The following is a 14,064-nucleotide window of genomic DNA, read 5'->3' as shown; positions in this document are numbered from 1 at the left end:
GCTAAACAAATGGGTTTTGAGTATATATTTAAATGTGACTAGTGTTTTAGCACATCTGATCTCTTCTGGAAGCTGATTCCAACTGCGGGCAGCATAGTAACTAAAGGCGGACTCCCCTTGTTTTTTGTGAACAGTGAACCCTTGGTATTTCTAACTGACTCGATCCTAGTGATCTGAGTGGTCTGTTAGGTTTATATTCAGTGAACATATCTGCAATTCATTTAGGACTGTTGCATTGCAGCTGTCTTCTAGCCATGTTTCATTTAGAAACATAAAATCCAGATTGTTTGTGGTTATAAAGTCATTGATTAGAAATGATTTATTTTTTTGTGAGCGAATGTTTAAAAGTGCTAACTTGATGGCAGTGCTTTGTGTCTTTACATCAGTCTTAGTTTGATGCATAATAGGCTGCAGATTAGATGAGTTGGCCCTTCGGCTTGAGAGGGCCTTAAACTTCCTATCGTGAGATAAAACTGAAATAGAGAAAGCTACAGGCACACTGGGTTCCCGCTTGTTCTGTAAGCATTTGTGAATGTTGCTGCTATTATAGCGGGGACCCGACACATATCACTGAGTGCTGCTATCAGTTGTTTTAGGTCCTATAATTAACACTTGTTTTATTCAGAATTTAGCAGTAAGAAATTACTCGTCATCCAGTTTATATCAATTATGCATTCCATTAGTTTTTTAAATTGGTGTGTTTCACCACGCCGCGAAAAAATATAGAGCTGAATATCATCAGCATGACAGTGAAAGCTAACACCATGTTTCCTGATGATATCTCCCAAGGGTAACATATAAAGCGTGAAGAGTAGCGGCCCTAGTACTGAGCCTTGAGGTACTCTATACTGCACTTGTGATCGATATGATACATCTTCATTCACTGCTACAAATTAATGGCGGTCATATAAGTACGATTTGAACCATGCTAATGCACTTCCATTGATGCCAACAAGGGGTGCAAGTCTATGCAAAAGAATGTTGTGGTCAATTGTGTCAAACGCAGCACTAAGATCCAATAAAACTAATAGAGAGATACACCCACGATCAGATGATAAGAGCAGATCATTTGTAACTCTAAGGAGATTACTCTCAGTACTATGATACAGTCTAAATCCTGACTGGAAATCCTCACATATACCATTTTTCTCTAAGAAGGAATATAATTGTGAGGATACCACCTTTTCTAGTATTTTGGACAGAAAAGGGAGATTCGAGATTGGTCTATAATTAACTAGTTCTTTGGGGTCAAGTTGTGTTTTTTTGATGAAAGGCTTAATAACAGCCAGTTTGAAGGTTTTGGGGACATATCCTAATGGCAATGAGGAATTAATAATAGTCAGAAGAGGACCTATGACTTCTGGAAGCACCTCTTTTAGGAGCTTAGATGGTATAGGGTCTAACATACATGTTGTTGGTTTAGATGATTTAACAAGTTTATACAATTATTCTTCTCCTATAGTAGAGAATGAGTGGAACTGTTCCTCAGGGGGTCTATAGTGCACTGTCTGATGTGATACTGTAGCTGACGGCTGAATGGTTGCAATTTTATCTCTAATAGTATCGATTTTAGAAGTAAACTAGTTCATAAAGTCATTACTGCTGTGGTGTTGGGAAATGTCAGCACTTGTTGAGGCTTTATTTTTCGTTTATTTAGCCACTGTATTGAATAAATATCTGAGATTATGTTTGTTTTCTTCTAAAAAAGAAGAAAAGTAATCGGATCTTGCAGTTTTTAATGCTTTTCTGTAGAATAGGTTACTTTCCCGCCAAGCAACACGAAATACCTCTAGTTTTGTTTTCCTCCAGCTACCCTCCATATTTCAGGCTTCTCTCTTTAGGGTGTGAGTATGCTCATTATACCATGGTGTCAAACTGTTTTCCTTAACCTTCCTTAATCTTAAAGGAGAAACTGTATTTAAAGGAATTTTTAAAGGAATTTAAAAGGATTTTGTATTGTGTGTCACCTCAGATTTAGAGTATAGTGAAACAGGACGTCATGGCATAAGCATTCCTAATCACAAAAAACATACAATATAAATCAGATTATTCTTCCTTTCGATTTGTGCACATTAGAATTTAAAGGAGTGCCAATAATTGTTGAACAAATATTTAGGAGAAAAACAAATGTTTTAATTAAATGTTAGCTGTTTGTTAATATATTTTCAATTAAGCCTATGTGGTGACATAGCAAAAATTACATTTCACAGTTTGTTTTGTTCATATTTAGCCTGGCAAGTGTGGCAATACTAGTGGACGACACTGTATTGCATGTTTTACAACAAATGTGCATCTTTTAAGTTGAAGCTCAACTCACGTAAGATAATGAATAAATCAGCTAAGTCAACCATTTCCCAAGCAGATGATTTGGGTTTACTTTGAAATAGGCTGTTATATTTGCTAATTGTTTTCTATTGTTGTATTTCTTTGAAAAAAAAAAAAGCCCAATGAAACAGTTGTTAACAAATAACAGGAGAGAAAAATTAAAGCCTTTGGAACTTAAAAACCTTCTTTAATTTGTTATAGCTTGAAGATCAAACAATGCGGTCATCAGTTCTTCGCTGTTTTGTATGGCAGAATAACTGTGCATTCAAGACATATCGTAATTACCATGATTCCGAGATTCCGACTCGTAAAAAGTCCTCGTAGAACTCGTAATTACAACTTGTTTTTTCTGAGAGCTACAACTTGTACCACTACCACCTGAACACCTCATTATTCATTAGGCGCTCTGTTTAGGCGATATTTCAAAGTTGTGAACAGCTCCAAGTAGAAATCAAAAATCACATTAATTACGATATGGTGTGAATGCAGAATAACCGTCTTCGGTTGTACGGTTTCTTAACATGTGTTTATTGCAACAACATTACATATTTTTCTCGACAAACAACCAGACTAACTGTGGGGTAATTAAGAAAGTTACAAGAGACTGTTTAATGTAGAATGCCTTTATTTTGAAGGTGTGTGTTTTATTTTGTAATTTAGATTTCCTGTGAGTGAGATCATTTCCTGTTGTGCTGAAGCACATTTTGTAGTTAATGCCATCTCTATCCATCCATCTTTTGTTTGTTCGTGGGGCATCATCAGTGAGTATATTTAATTTAATAACTTAAGATCCAATTAAGGAGTAATATATTATTTGTTTTGTGCTGAATATATTTTTGTTTACTAATCTTTATTTGTTATCAGTGCCGCCACTCCCTATACGCAGAGTACGCAGTCTGCGTAGGGCACCAACTCCCAGAGGGGGCACCATACCAGTTGCTCAAAAAAAAAAAACATGCGCCATTCTCCCATCCGTGCTCGCAACCACTCGTACCTCATGTTCGCGGCTGAATGTTCATAATTGATGGATGGACATCTGTGCCAGGGTAAAGGACATCAGCAATTCGGCGCAGAGAAAAAAAAAACAGAAAGTAAAAAAAAAAAAAGGGATAAAGTTGACTTGCCACTGTGTAAGCCTTATCCACCAAAGCCGAAGTGGGTCTGTGTGGATCGAAGTGGCTTGGTTGGTAGCACCGGAACCTTCAGGGATGATTTTGCTTCCAGAGACAGAGGCATCATCCAATAGCCTGTAATAGGCTGAAAAGACATGCTACACAGTAATGCCGAGGCATTTCCATAGCATTTTCGATGCAGCTCGAGTTCCTGAAGGAGAAACATAACTTACACTCCAGAAAATAAGGTACACTGTAGCAAATTATTTCGCAGACCCCCTGGCACCTGTCACTTGTTAGTCTGGTTGTTTGATGAGAAAGAGATTAAATGTATTTGCAATAAACGCGTTAAGAATCCGTACAACTGCAGCAGCAGACGACTATATTAATGCCACTCAAAACTGAGGAGGAACTGATGACAGCCTAGTTTGTATATGTATATTTAGATTTTGACTTAGGAGCTCTATGAGAAGCATCTCTCTTGATACAGTTTTGGAAGTGAAAAATAACAGACAAATATAGGACCTAAATTAATAATTTGGTGACGTTATCCATCTCTCTTTCTTATAGGTCTGCAGAATAGGCCTAGCGGCAGTAGAGTAACACCCAAACATTTAACTTTTAACCAGTGATGGTAGTATTTATTAATGGCGACTAGAAAACAATTAGGGCCTACTTCAAAATCGAAATTAATTTTATTACAAATAAAAGTAATAAATAACCCTCACTATCAGCATAGGAATTACACATGAAACATTGAAGCCATAATCCAACTTGTAAACCACAAACAAGAGATATTGAGCCAAAATCTTGTTTTCCATTTGTTAAACAAAATTAAAAGAATAGCCATCTTTTCATTTCTTGAGTGTATTCCTCCACAGAACACCAACTCTCAATTTTTAGTTTAAACAGAAAAACGAAAAAAAAAATAAAATAAAATAAAAATAAAAAAATATATATATATATATATATATATATATATATATATATATATGTACCTGTTTTTACAGTTTCGTTTGCCAAACTGAATGGAATAGTCGAAAGATCAGATGATACATGCACCTTTTCTGTTATGTACTTAAAAACAATATATATATATACATTTTCTATGGGGAATGTTATTTGCTTTTAGACAAAACAGAAAAAAAGTTTAGACCAACATAAAAATGCACTTGAAATGAAAAGTTGTTACATGTTTCTTAGTGTAGGACATTCAATGTATGTACTGTGTTTGTTCTGTCTTTCTATTTTACATTTTTATGTATTAATTTAGGAATTTGTCTTGTAAATACCATGTCATCAGAATATTAATCAAAAATCTAACTCAAGTATCACTTTCTTGAGTGTCTTTAGGTAGAAGTCAGCCCATCATGCTGCAGGAAACTTCCATCTTCAAGTCATTTTGTTGAAATGCCTGGGACTAAATGTCACGAGTAATGAGCCTTCACACCTGAAATACTGCAGAGTAAACAAACATGAAAGACTTGACCAAAATTCAGCGTCTCTATTGAGCTTTTGAAATTAAAAGGAGCGGAAATTCCCTCGCAAAAATCTGAGCAAAGCCTAGTCTCTAAATGCATGTTTGTGGATGTGGCATTTATCAGGATTAAACTTGTGTCTTTAAGATTTTTTTCATGCATTTTACAGTCTCTCTGCATTCACTTGCTGTAAACAATTACCAGCAGGAAATGTCATAATGTGAAGAAGGATTGCCGACAAAATCTCTTGATAGCAGCTTCTTCAAATTGCAATGTGTAATTTCTCTGCCAAAGGGCACCAAATGGTATTGCACCATAATGAGGTCATCAGACAGGTTTCCCAACACACCTTTCTGCGACTGTTCACTCTATATTAGCTATATTAGCAAACCCAATGGCGGTAATAGGCTTACACGTTATAACAGCTTAATTACTATTAAAACAGGTGAGTGCCACCCCAATTACAATATACATGCATTCATATATACATATATCCGTTGCACTCTATAGACCCCTCTATCTAGAGTGCTCTGGGTTCATTACTGATAGAACTATTATGATTTATTTTGGGAAATTTGTTTGAATGATCCCACACATCTTTGAACAAATTTAAATAAAAATGTTATTGCTAACCAGGTCTTTATGTATAGTCACCACGTGTTATACAGACTACTGCAGGAGTTTATATCTTAAACCTCTGTATAAAGTTAAATAAACGTCACAACACTTAGTTTTATGGGATTAATACATGAATTGCACAGAGAAACACTCCATGTCATCATAACTCTACCTTCACCCTAATATTCTTCTCGTCTCTCCCCTCTTTTCTGTCCTCCCACCCCTTTGAACAATACTATGATTCTCCTCTTCAAACTGAGATATGCAATATCCAGTCAGAGTCTAGATAAACTTTACCACACTCCTAACAATAGTAACCAAACATTTTTAATGCCCATTAAGTACGCCGAATATTAATAACACTTATATATGCAAAAATAATAAATACATAATGAAATAATATAAAGATAAACTTCAATAAAAAGTAATTTCAACAGGGCTACACCCTCCCCCTTCTAGAAGGTCTTCATGTCCCCATGAAACTTCTACAGGTCACACTATTATTTAACTCAAATAGGTTAGTAAAGGCAAGACATCAAGCTATAAGAAAATCAAGCCTGTGCAAAGGTCTTAATCATAAGATATTTGAATCATCATACCTCTATGTATGATTGTAATTGGTGTGTCTGTTGGTTTTCCAGGTTCATCAAAACTGAGGCGGATTACTGGCTTTACCTTCCTATGGTCTTTTGATTCACAGACAGACTCCATCTCCATATCCAAGACACTAGATGCAGGGATGTGTCCACCACAGGCTCCGGGACAGGTGATATAGTATCTTCTGTTTTCTCACATTGCACTAACCCTTCTTTGTCCATCTTCTTCCTTTGTCCATCTTCTTCAATAGGAACAACCAGAGTACCATTTGGGTCAGGTAAAGCATTACTAGAAGCACATGTTTTATCCCATATCCTGTTTTTTTTTTTTTTAAATTGTGTTTTAGTAAGCTACTGACATCCTCTTCAGACTCAGAGTCCCATTCACCTCGTTTCAGACCTGCATGCTTAAGGCTGGTAAGCGACTACAATTTTTTATCTAATTAATGACCAATTATGATGTGGTGATTATTTAATCTAATTAATTGCACTTCAAATTTGAAAATTACTGTAATAAGATAATTTAAAGTCATTGATGTGCAAAACATCAAACAGAGATTACAAAAAGTAGGTTCAGCAAGAAATATTTTGTTCGATAAAATTGATTACATATAGCCTACTCGTTTGGACCATGTGAGTAAATGATGACAGAATTGTTTTGGCTGGGTTAACTTTACCTTTAATAATTTATTACTATGAAAAAAAAAATCATGAAATTATACTCGAAATAATATATTAAATGACATTTCGCTCTCTCGCTCTGGTCAGTGAATGTCTCTGCTCTGGTCTACAGGCGGGCGCGCTCTTTTGGGAGAAGTGCCCTTAGGACCCATATAAGGAAATTCCGCACCATCTAACGTCACACAGACCCATACTCGAAAAAAACTTTCCGAAACTTGTGACAAACTGGAAGAAGTATTTTTGGAACAGAAATACTCCTTCAAACGTACAACTTAATTTTTGAAAATTTGTCCATGTTTAGCATGGGAATCCAACTCTTTAACAGTGTAAAAAACTCAGTATCCATGAAATAGCATTTCACCCCCCCCCCCCCCCCCCCTTTATTGATTAAGTCGTAGCGTCATTTATTCATTAATTTGATTCGTTCAAATGGCTGATTCATTTAGGAGTGAAGTAAAAGGTTCTTTATGAATGGTTAATTGAATCATTCGGCTTGTTTGACTTGAAGCGGCTCATCACCATTAGACCGAGCAGTATGTGACATCAAAGAACAGCAAGACAAAAACGAAAAACTTTTGTCACTAAACTTAATCCATTCCACAGATTCACTCCACATATAGAAATACTAAACTTTTTAATGTTGTACAAACACAAGGATGTTTTAAGTTGCACTCCCACTTAAAACTGTACTTCCCTTCTCTATTACAAACAAATTTTGAATGTTGCCAGGGAGTAGATTGTTCTTTGCTTTATGCACAGAGGCAGCAGGTGCACCGCATTCATTCATGCTTTCACAGAGGAGCCGAGTCGGTGACCTGGCAGCTCAGCAGTGGTACAGCAACTGTGGCGACAGGATGTGGTGTCTCTGTTCCCGCCTTCAGGGAACGAGGGTAACATACATAATCTAGACGTTCTCTTTCAGTCGGTCACTCTCAACATCATATCAGTGATGACCAACAAATTGGGATCCCTACCAACTCGCTACAGGTGCTGCCCCTCCAATGCCCTGTGTAGGCATCTTGATCATTCCTATAAGGCAATATGACCGGGCTCTACACAGAGAAGGTTGACTACACTTGTTCCTCGCAACCCAACAGTAGGACTTGGATACACTGGGAAAGCATGCTCTTCCATTTGGAAGAAGACACACTGCGGAGTCACCAGAGGTGGTTAAGTGACATTTAGTCATGTGGAGTAATTCCAAAGGGGCCTTACTGAACATGGAAGTCCCTAAGATGGCTCATGGCTGCATCATTTAGAGACAGAAAACATGTAGCCACTAACAAGACCTGCTCCTCGTCCTCCGTGATCTTGCACAGTGTCTGTGCGAGCAGGCTCACTGGGGGAAACACAAATTTGCACAGTCCCCGGGGCCAGCAGTGTGCCATTGATTCCGTGCCAAGCATTGCCTCGGTTAGAGAGTAGAACCACTAGCTGTGGGTGGTTTCTGGTGATACAAACAGGTCTACCTGAGCAACTGCGAACCATCTCCAGATCAGCTGAACTGCCTGGGGGTGGAGTCTCTACTCTCTTGGAAGTTCTGCTCGAGACAGCTCGGTGGCTGATATACCAGAACTTCCCTGTCCCAAAGGCTCCCTCTGAGGTAGCTCAGGGCAAGGCGCACTGCTAGCAACTTGAGGATATTGATATGCCAATGCAGCTGGGGACCCATCCAAACCCCTGACACTCTGTTCTCCTTGTACGTGCCCCCCACCCCCCACCACCCCTCCCCTGCCTGGAGAAACAAGGGATCTGACCACAGGCTGAAAATTTACCAGCTGGCTGGTGTAATCTGAACCTGAGTACCGCGTCACCACACCCACCTTGGGACACAGCCATGGAGCCAGAGCTGAAGTGGTTTCATATGGAGCAGACCAAGCAGAAGTACTACCGCAGCTGCAGCCATATGCCCCAGGAGTCTCTGAAAGAATTTCAGTGAAACCTGTGTGTCTTGACGCAGTTCAGCACTGACTGAGCATGTTCCTGGCTTAGCGAATCCAACTCCATGCTGAGAAATGAGATCCTCTGCATTTGCATGAATTTGCTCTTTTCCCAGTTGACCTGAAGACCCAACAGGCTGATGTGTCTGAGCACCAGGTCCCTGTGAGCACACAACTGATCCCAAGACTGTGCGAGTATGAGCCAGTCATCGAGATAGTTGAGAATGCATACCCCCTGTTCTCTCAAAGGAGCAAGGCCTGCCTCACGACTTTGGTGAAGTCATGAGGTGACAGGGAGAGCCCCAAGAACAGGACCTTGTTCTGATATGTCCGACCCTCAAACGAGAACCGCAGGAATGCCCTGTGCTGCAGGAGTATCGAGACATGAAAGTACGCCTCCTCCAAGTCGATCGCTGAAAACCAATCTTGGGGACGGAAGCACTCTAAAATGCATTTCTGCATCAATAACTTCAACGGCAGCTTGTGAAGTGCAAGGTTCAAAACTCACAGGTCCAAGATCAGGTGTAACCTACCGTTTTGCTTGGGCACAATGAAGTAAGGGCTGTAAAACCGCTAGCTCATATTGGCTGGAGGGACCAGCTCTATCACAACCTTCACCAGCAGGACTGCGATTTCCGCAAGCATGGGCCATCAACAGTCCTGATTGAAGTAAACCAGATGCCCTGAACTGGGGGTATGCTGGGCAAACTGAATCGCGTAGTCAAGTCTGATGGTCCACATGAGCCACCGAGATAGACTGGACTACCAACATACCAACGATAGGGCAGCATGGTGGAACACAGGGACTGCAACCCACTTCAGCTTATCATGCTCATTCATGTCGGCCAGACACAGCCAGAGATGACGCTTCTGGATCAATAGCATGAACACTGCACAACCTAGAGACTGTGCGTTCACCTTCATCACTTAAATCACTTCATCCCATCCTCGTCGTTCTTTGCTCTGCTCGTTCATCTGCTCTGTACATTTGATAGGGGGAAGTCGTGGCCTAATGGTTAGAGAGTCGGACTCCCAGTCGAAAGGTTGTGAGTTCGAGTCCCGGGCTGGCATGAATTGTGGGTGGGGGGAGTGCATGTACAGTTCCCTCTCCACCTTCAATGCCACGACTTAGGTGCTCTTGAGCAAGGCATCGAACCCCCAACTGCTCCCCGGGCGCCGCAGCATAAATGGCTGCCCACTGCTCCGGGTGTTTGTTCACAGTGTGTGTGTGTGTGTGTGTGTGTGTGTTCACTGCTCTGTGTGTGTGCACTTCGGATGGGTTAAATGCAGAGCACAAATTCTGAGTATGGGTCACCATACTTGGCTGAATGTCACTTCACTCACTTAAAGCACAAGGCCTGTCGCAGTACGCAGTTCATGCAGAACCGTCAGGTCATGGCCACCCTCGTGCAGGTCTCTCAGGTCTTTGGCGTGAAGGGCAGAAGCCCCCTCCCCACAAGCTCTGAAAGCACTGCCAGTTAGGCCTGATGAAGACCTACAGGCACGTGAGGGGAGATATGGGTCATGCCGCAAAGTGGAAGCAGTTTTTGGACACAGTAGCATGGCCACAGACCGCTCCACCAAGGGAATCCCCGTGTGCCCCAAAGCAGCTCCACCAATGAGGGTAGTGAGAGCAGAAAAACTATGGAAAAAAAACTTTGTTTCGGGCAGTACAACGTGCTTTCCACGATCTTGTAAGCTCCTCATGTACCTCCAGGAAGAATAACACAGAAGGGGGGTGCTGAGAGCCAAAAACGCACCCAGAAACGCACGGATGATAAGACATCTTTAAATAGGTGTGATCACCTGTGTTGCTCTTTTAGAGAAATCCTCTATTGTGCTGAAGCATGCAGGGGGCTGGCCACCAGACACTCCTGGTGTGGCTGTTTGCACAAAGATGATTTTCCATGCCGTAATGCCCGCACTCACTGGCTCTCTGTTTTGCAACACAGAAGTAGAGCGCAGTAGTGATGTACTATCACTCGGCTCTGAAGCGAAAGGATGAATGAAAGCCATGCACCTGCTGCCTTTTATACCCATGCTGTGATCAGCAGCAGCTGGATAGGGTAATCATATGCCAATGTGCACTGGCTCATTTAGTTACATTTGAAGTGGATTGGTCTTTCCGGCGAGATCCCGATATGTCGGTCATCACCAATGTGATGTCGAGAGTGACCATCTGTAAGGGAACTCATCCAGTTGTCTATGAAACATATGTTATTCTGCAGGCACCACGACATCCAGCCATTGTGTGATGACAGTCTGCTATGTATCTCATCACCACAGTAAGCAGGTAGGGGACCAGAACATATTACAGTGTCTGACAACATACCGTAAGTGTCTATGAGTTCCTGGATGCCACTTCTGTTAAACTGCCAGTGGATGGTGTCACACACAACATATTATAAAAGTTCTGCAATTCATTTTGAATAAAAGCATCTGGCAACACATTGCCTTGAAAACTTGCTTTCACTTTCAGAGACGAGACTATAAGCTATTCTAAAAATAAATAGCATTATAATTGTAGTCTGACTGGGTGAATGGCCTCAATCCAAAAGCTGTCTATGTAACTCCCTGCATGCTATGCTTTTATTGTGTGCAAACTTTTCTCTTTCTGTTTCAGGATTCTGAATGATCATCACCTGCAGCAAGACTTCACCTGTTCAGTCCCAACAAGAAAGTTTCACTTTAGCTGCAAAATATTCTCAGGCTTCTTCTTGCAAAGATTTAGATTGCCTTGCCAATATGGACCTAGCCATCTAAAATGTTTTTTCATAACAAGTATGATGCATTAAAGGCGTCTATCTTGGCCAAACATATCTCTGAAAACAAAAAAAACGGTCTTTCAGGACAGCTAACAAGGGTCATATTTGTTAATGAGAGTTGCAGTTTTTATATTGGGAGTGATTATCTGACAGGCTTCAAAGCTGCAGATGATAGAAGGGTGAAGCAACCTGTTCATTTCACTCAGATCAATCAACAAAACACATTCAGCATTTAATGACAAGCTTTTGGAAAGTATATTTAAAGGTTTGTTTTCCCAGCATCTGCTGTAAAACAGTGGAAGTGTAGACAGGAAGTCTAATTGCCAAAGCAAACTCATATCGCATTTTTTACTCTAGAGAAGATTTATCATTTTAATCTTACAAAGTACAATTTAATACAAGCACACACACATAACAAAAATGCTGTTGGACTTTTAGTTGAACTATTACTGCCCAGGAAAAATAAGATCAAGAAATCTTAAAGGGGGGGGTGAAATGCTTATAGTCTTTAGTTTTATTATATTCATAAGAGAAAGATAGTCTGTACCGATTTTTCCCGGAAAAACACGAGCGCCTGGAGGCGTGACGTGTGGGCGGAGCTAAAGAATCACGAGCGCCAGTAGGCTTTTGCGTTGAGAGCTGGAAGCTGTGACAATACCGTGAGGACAAAACCAACCAAAACAAACCAAAACCAACCAAAACAAACCATGGCTAACAGTCCGATTCAGCGTATATTTATGATCCAGAATCAGATCCAGAGGCTGAAATTTAACAAGAGCAGCATCAGCAACGAAGTCTCTATGTGGTATGTACTGAAACTGTATTTGCTAAGCGGTTTTGAAAAAGTTCCACTTTATGTCGTCTTTTTTTTTTTTTTTTTTTTTTTTTTTTAAGCTGTACATGTGGAAAGTCCAGTTTGATGACAACATCGCATGTTTACTTGATGTGCTTACACGCCGAGAGCTAAGTTAAAAACACAGAGATATTTGAAGCAGTTTTACTCACCGCCTGCGGTTCCAACACACGATCGTGACCCTTTTTCGTTGGGACTGCATTATCCTTAAGAAATAAACGATGTGCAAATCGGGCATCAAACTGGGCCTTGTTTGTGAAACAAGCATCTTCGAAATGCAGGGAACAAACAAAAACACTTGCACAACTCCGTTGATGCTCTGTAAAAATAAACTCCATCCACTGGTCCCTTAATGCTTTTTTTTTTTTTGGTAATCTGTGCAGGGTTGTCTTGCCCTGGCAACCAAAAACACACTTCTTTTGTGACATTTCTCGACGCTCTCGCTCTGATCAGTGAAGTCTGTTGTGCTCTCAGTGCTCTGCTATACGGGAGCGCGCGCTCTTCCGGGAGAAGTGCCTCAGGACCCATATAAGGAAATTCTGCTCCATCTAACGTCACACAGAGCCATACTCGAAAAAAACTTTCCGAAACTTGTGACAAACCGGAAGAGGTATTTTTGGAACAAATGTCAAACGTACAACTTAATTTTTGAAACTTTGTCCATGTTTAGCATGGGAATCCAACTCTTTAACAGTGTAAAAAACTCAGTATGCATGAAATAGCATTTCACCCCCCCTTTAAACAATTGAAACATCACATTAAAATGTAAATAGCAACATGAAAAACATAAAAAAAAAAAATATTTTGGCCAACAAATATTATAAATAACAAACTATATGAATTTAATTCACATAAATATAATTTTCATAGGAAATTTATGACAACTTGTCCCAACCTGTCATTTTTGAAACTTTAACCTTGACACGTGTTTGAGGGGATGCTATTATGATATTGTTTTGTTTTAATTATAGTGAAACTGCCAATTTAATTTTGATGACAGAATTAAATTTTTCAATATTAATTCACTAATTTAAGACTGAATTTGGAGTTCAGTGTTTCAGAAGTTGATTCAAAACGTTCCCATGTGACAACTAGCCCTGTCTACCTACTTTTCTTGGCCAAGGTATTAATATATTTGAACCATACAGTATTGTAAATATATGAACACTGTCTATTTCGAAATTAAAGGAGCAAATTAGGAATTTATTGAGGCAAGACTTGTAGTTAATATAGTTAATAGTGAGAATTGGACCTTAAAATTAAGTGGGACTAAAAAAGCATATTCTTTATACCTTTAAATTACAACATATATCTCAAAACACGGAAATATCTTTCCAACATATAAATGTGTTAAAGTGACAAAACAAGCATTTAAAATGTATTTGAAAGGGTGTTGGAAATGGGATGTAGATAAAATATGAGGTAAAAACAATATGAAGAACATACAGTTTTTAAGAAAGCAAACCACAACCATATGTAAAAAATACTGTTTTATTTTAGGTTATACAGAATGTTTAAAATATGAATTAATTGATTTTTTTTTTTTTTTTTTTTTTGATCATACCATAAATGTTTTAAAAATACATTTGGTATATTCCACTGTGCTTTTCAGATTTATATAAAAATTTGCATTTGCATGAACATTCAAGAAAAAACTAGTGAAACAACAGCACGTTAAGTGAGTCATTAAAGAATT

This window comes from Carassius auratus, linkage group LG48F (assembly GCF_003368295.1).
Source record: "Carassius auratus strain Wakin linkage group LG48F, ASM336829v1, whole genome shotgun sequence".
Classification (NCBI taxonomy): Eukaryota; Metazoa; Chordata; class Actinopteri; order Cypriniformes; family Cyprinidae; genus Carassius; species Carassius auratus.
Note: the sequence above shows the minus strand (reverse complement) of the source record.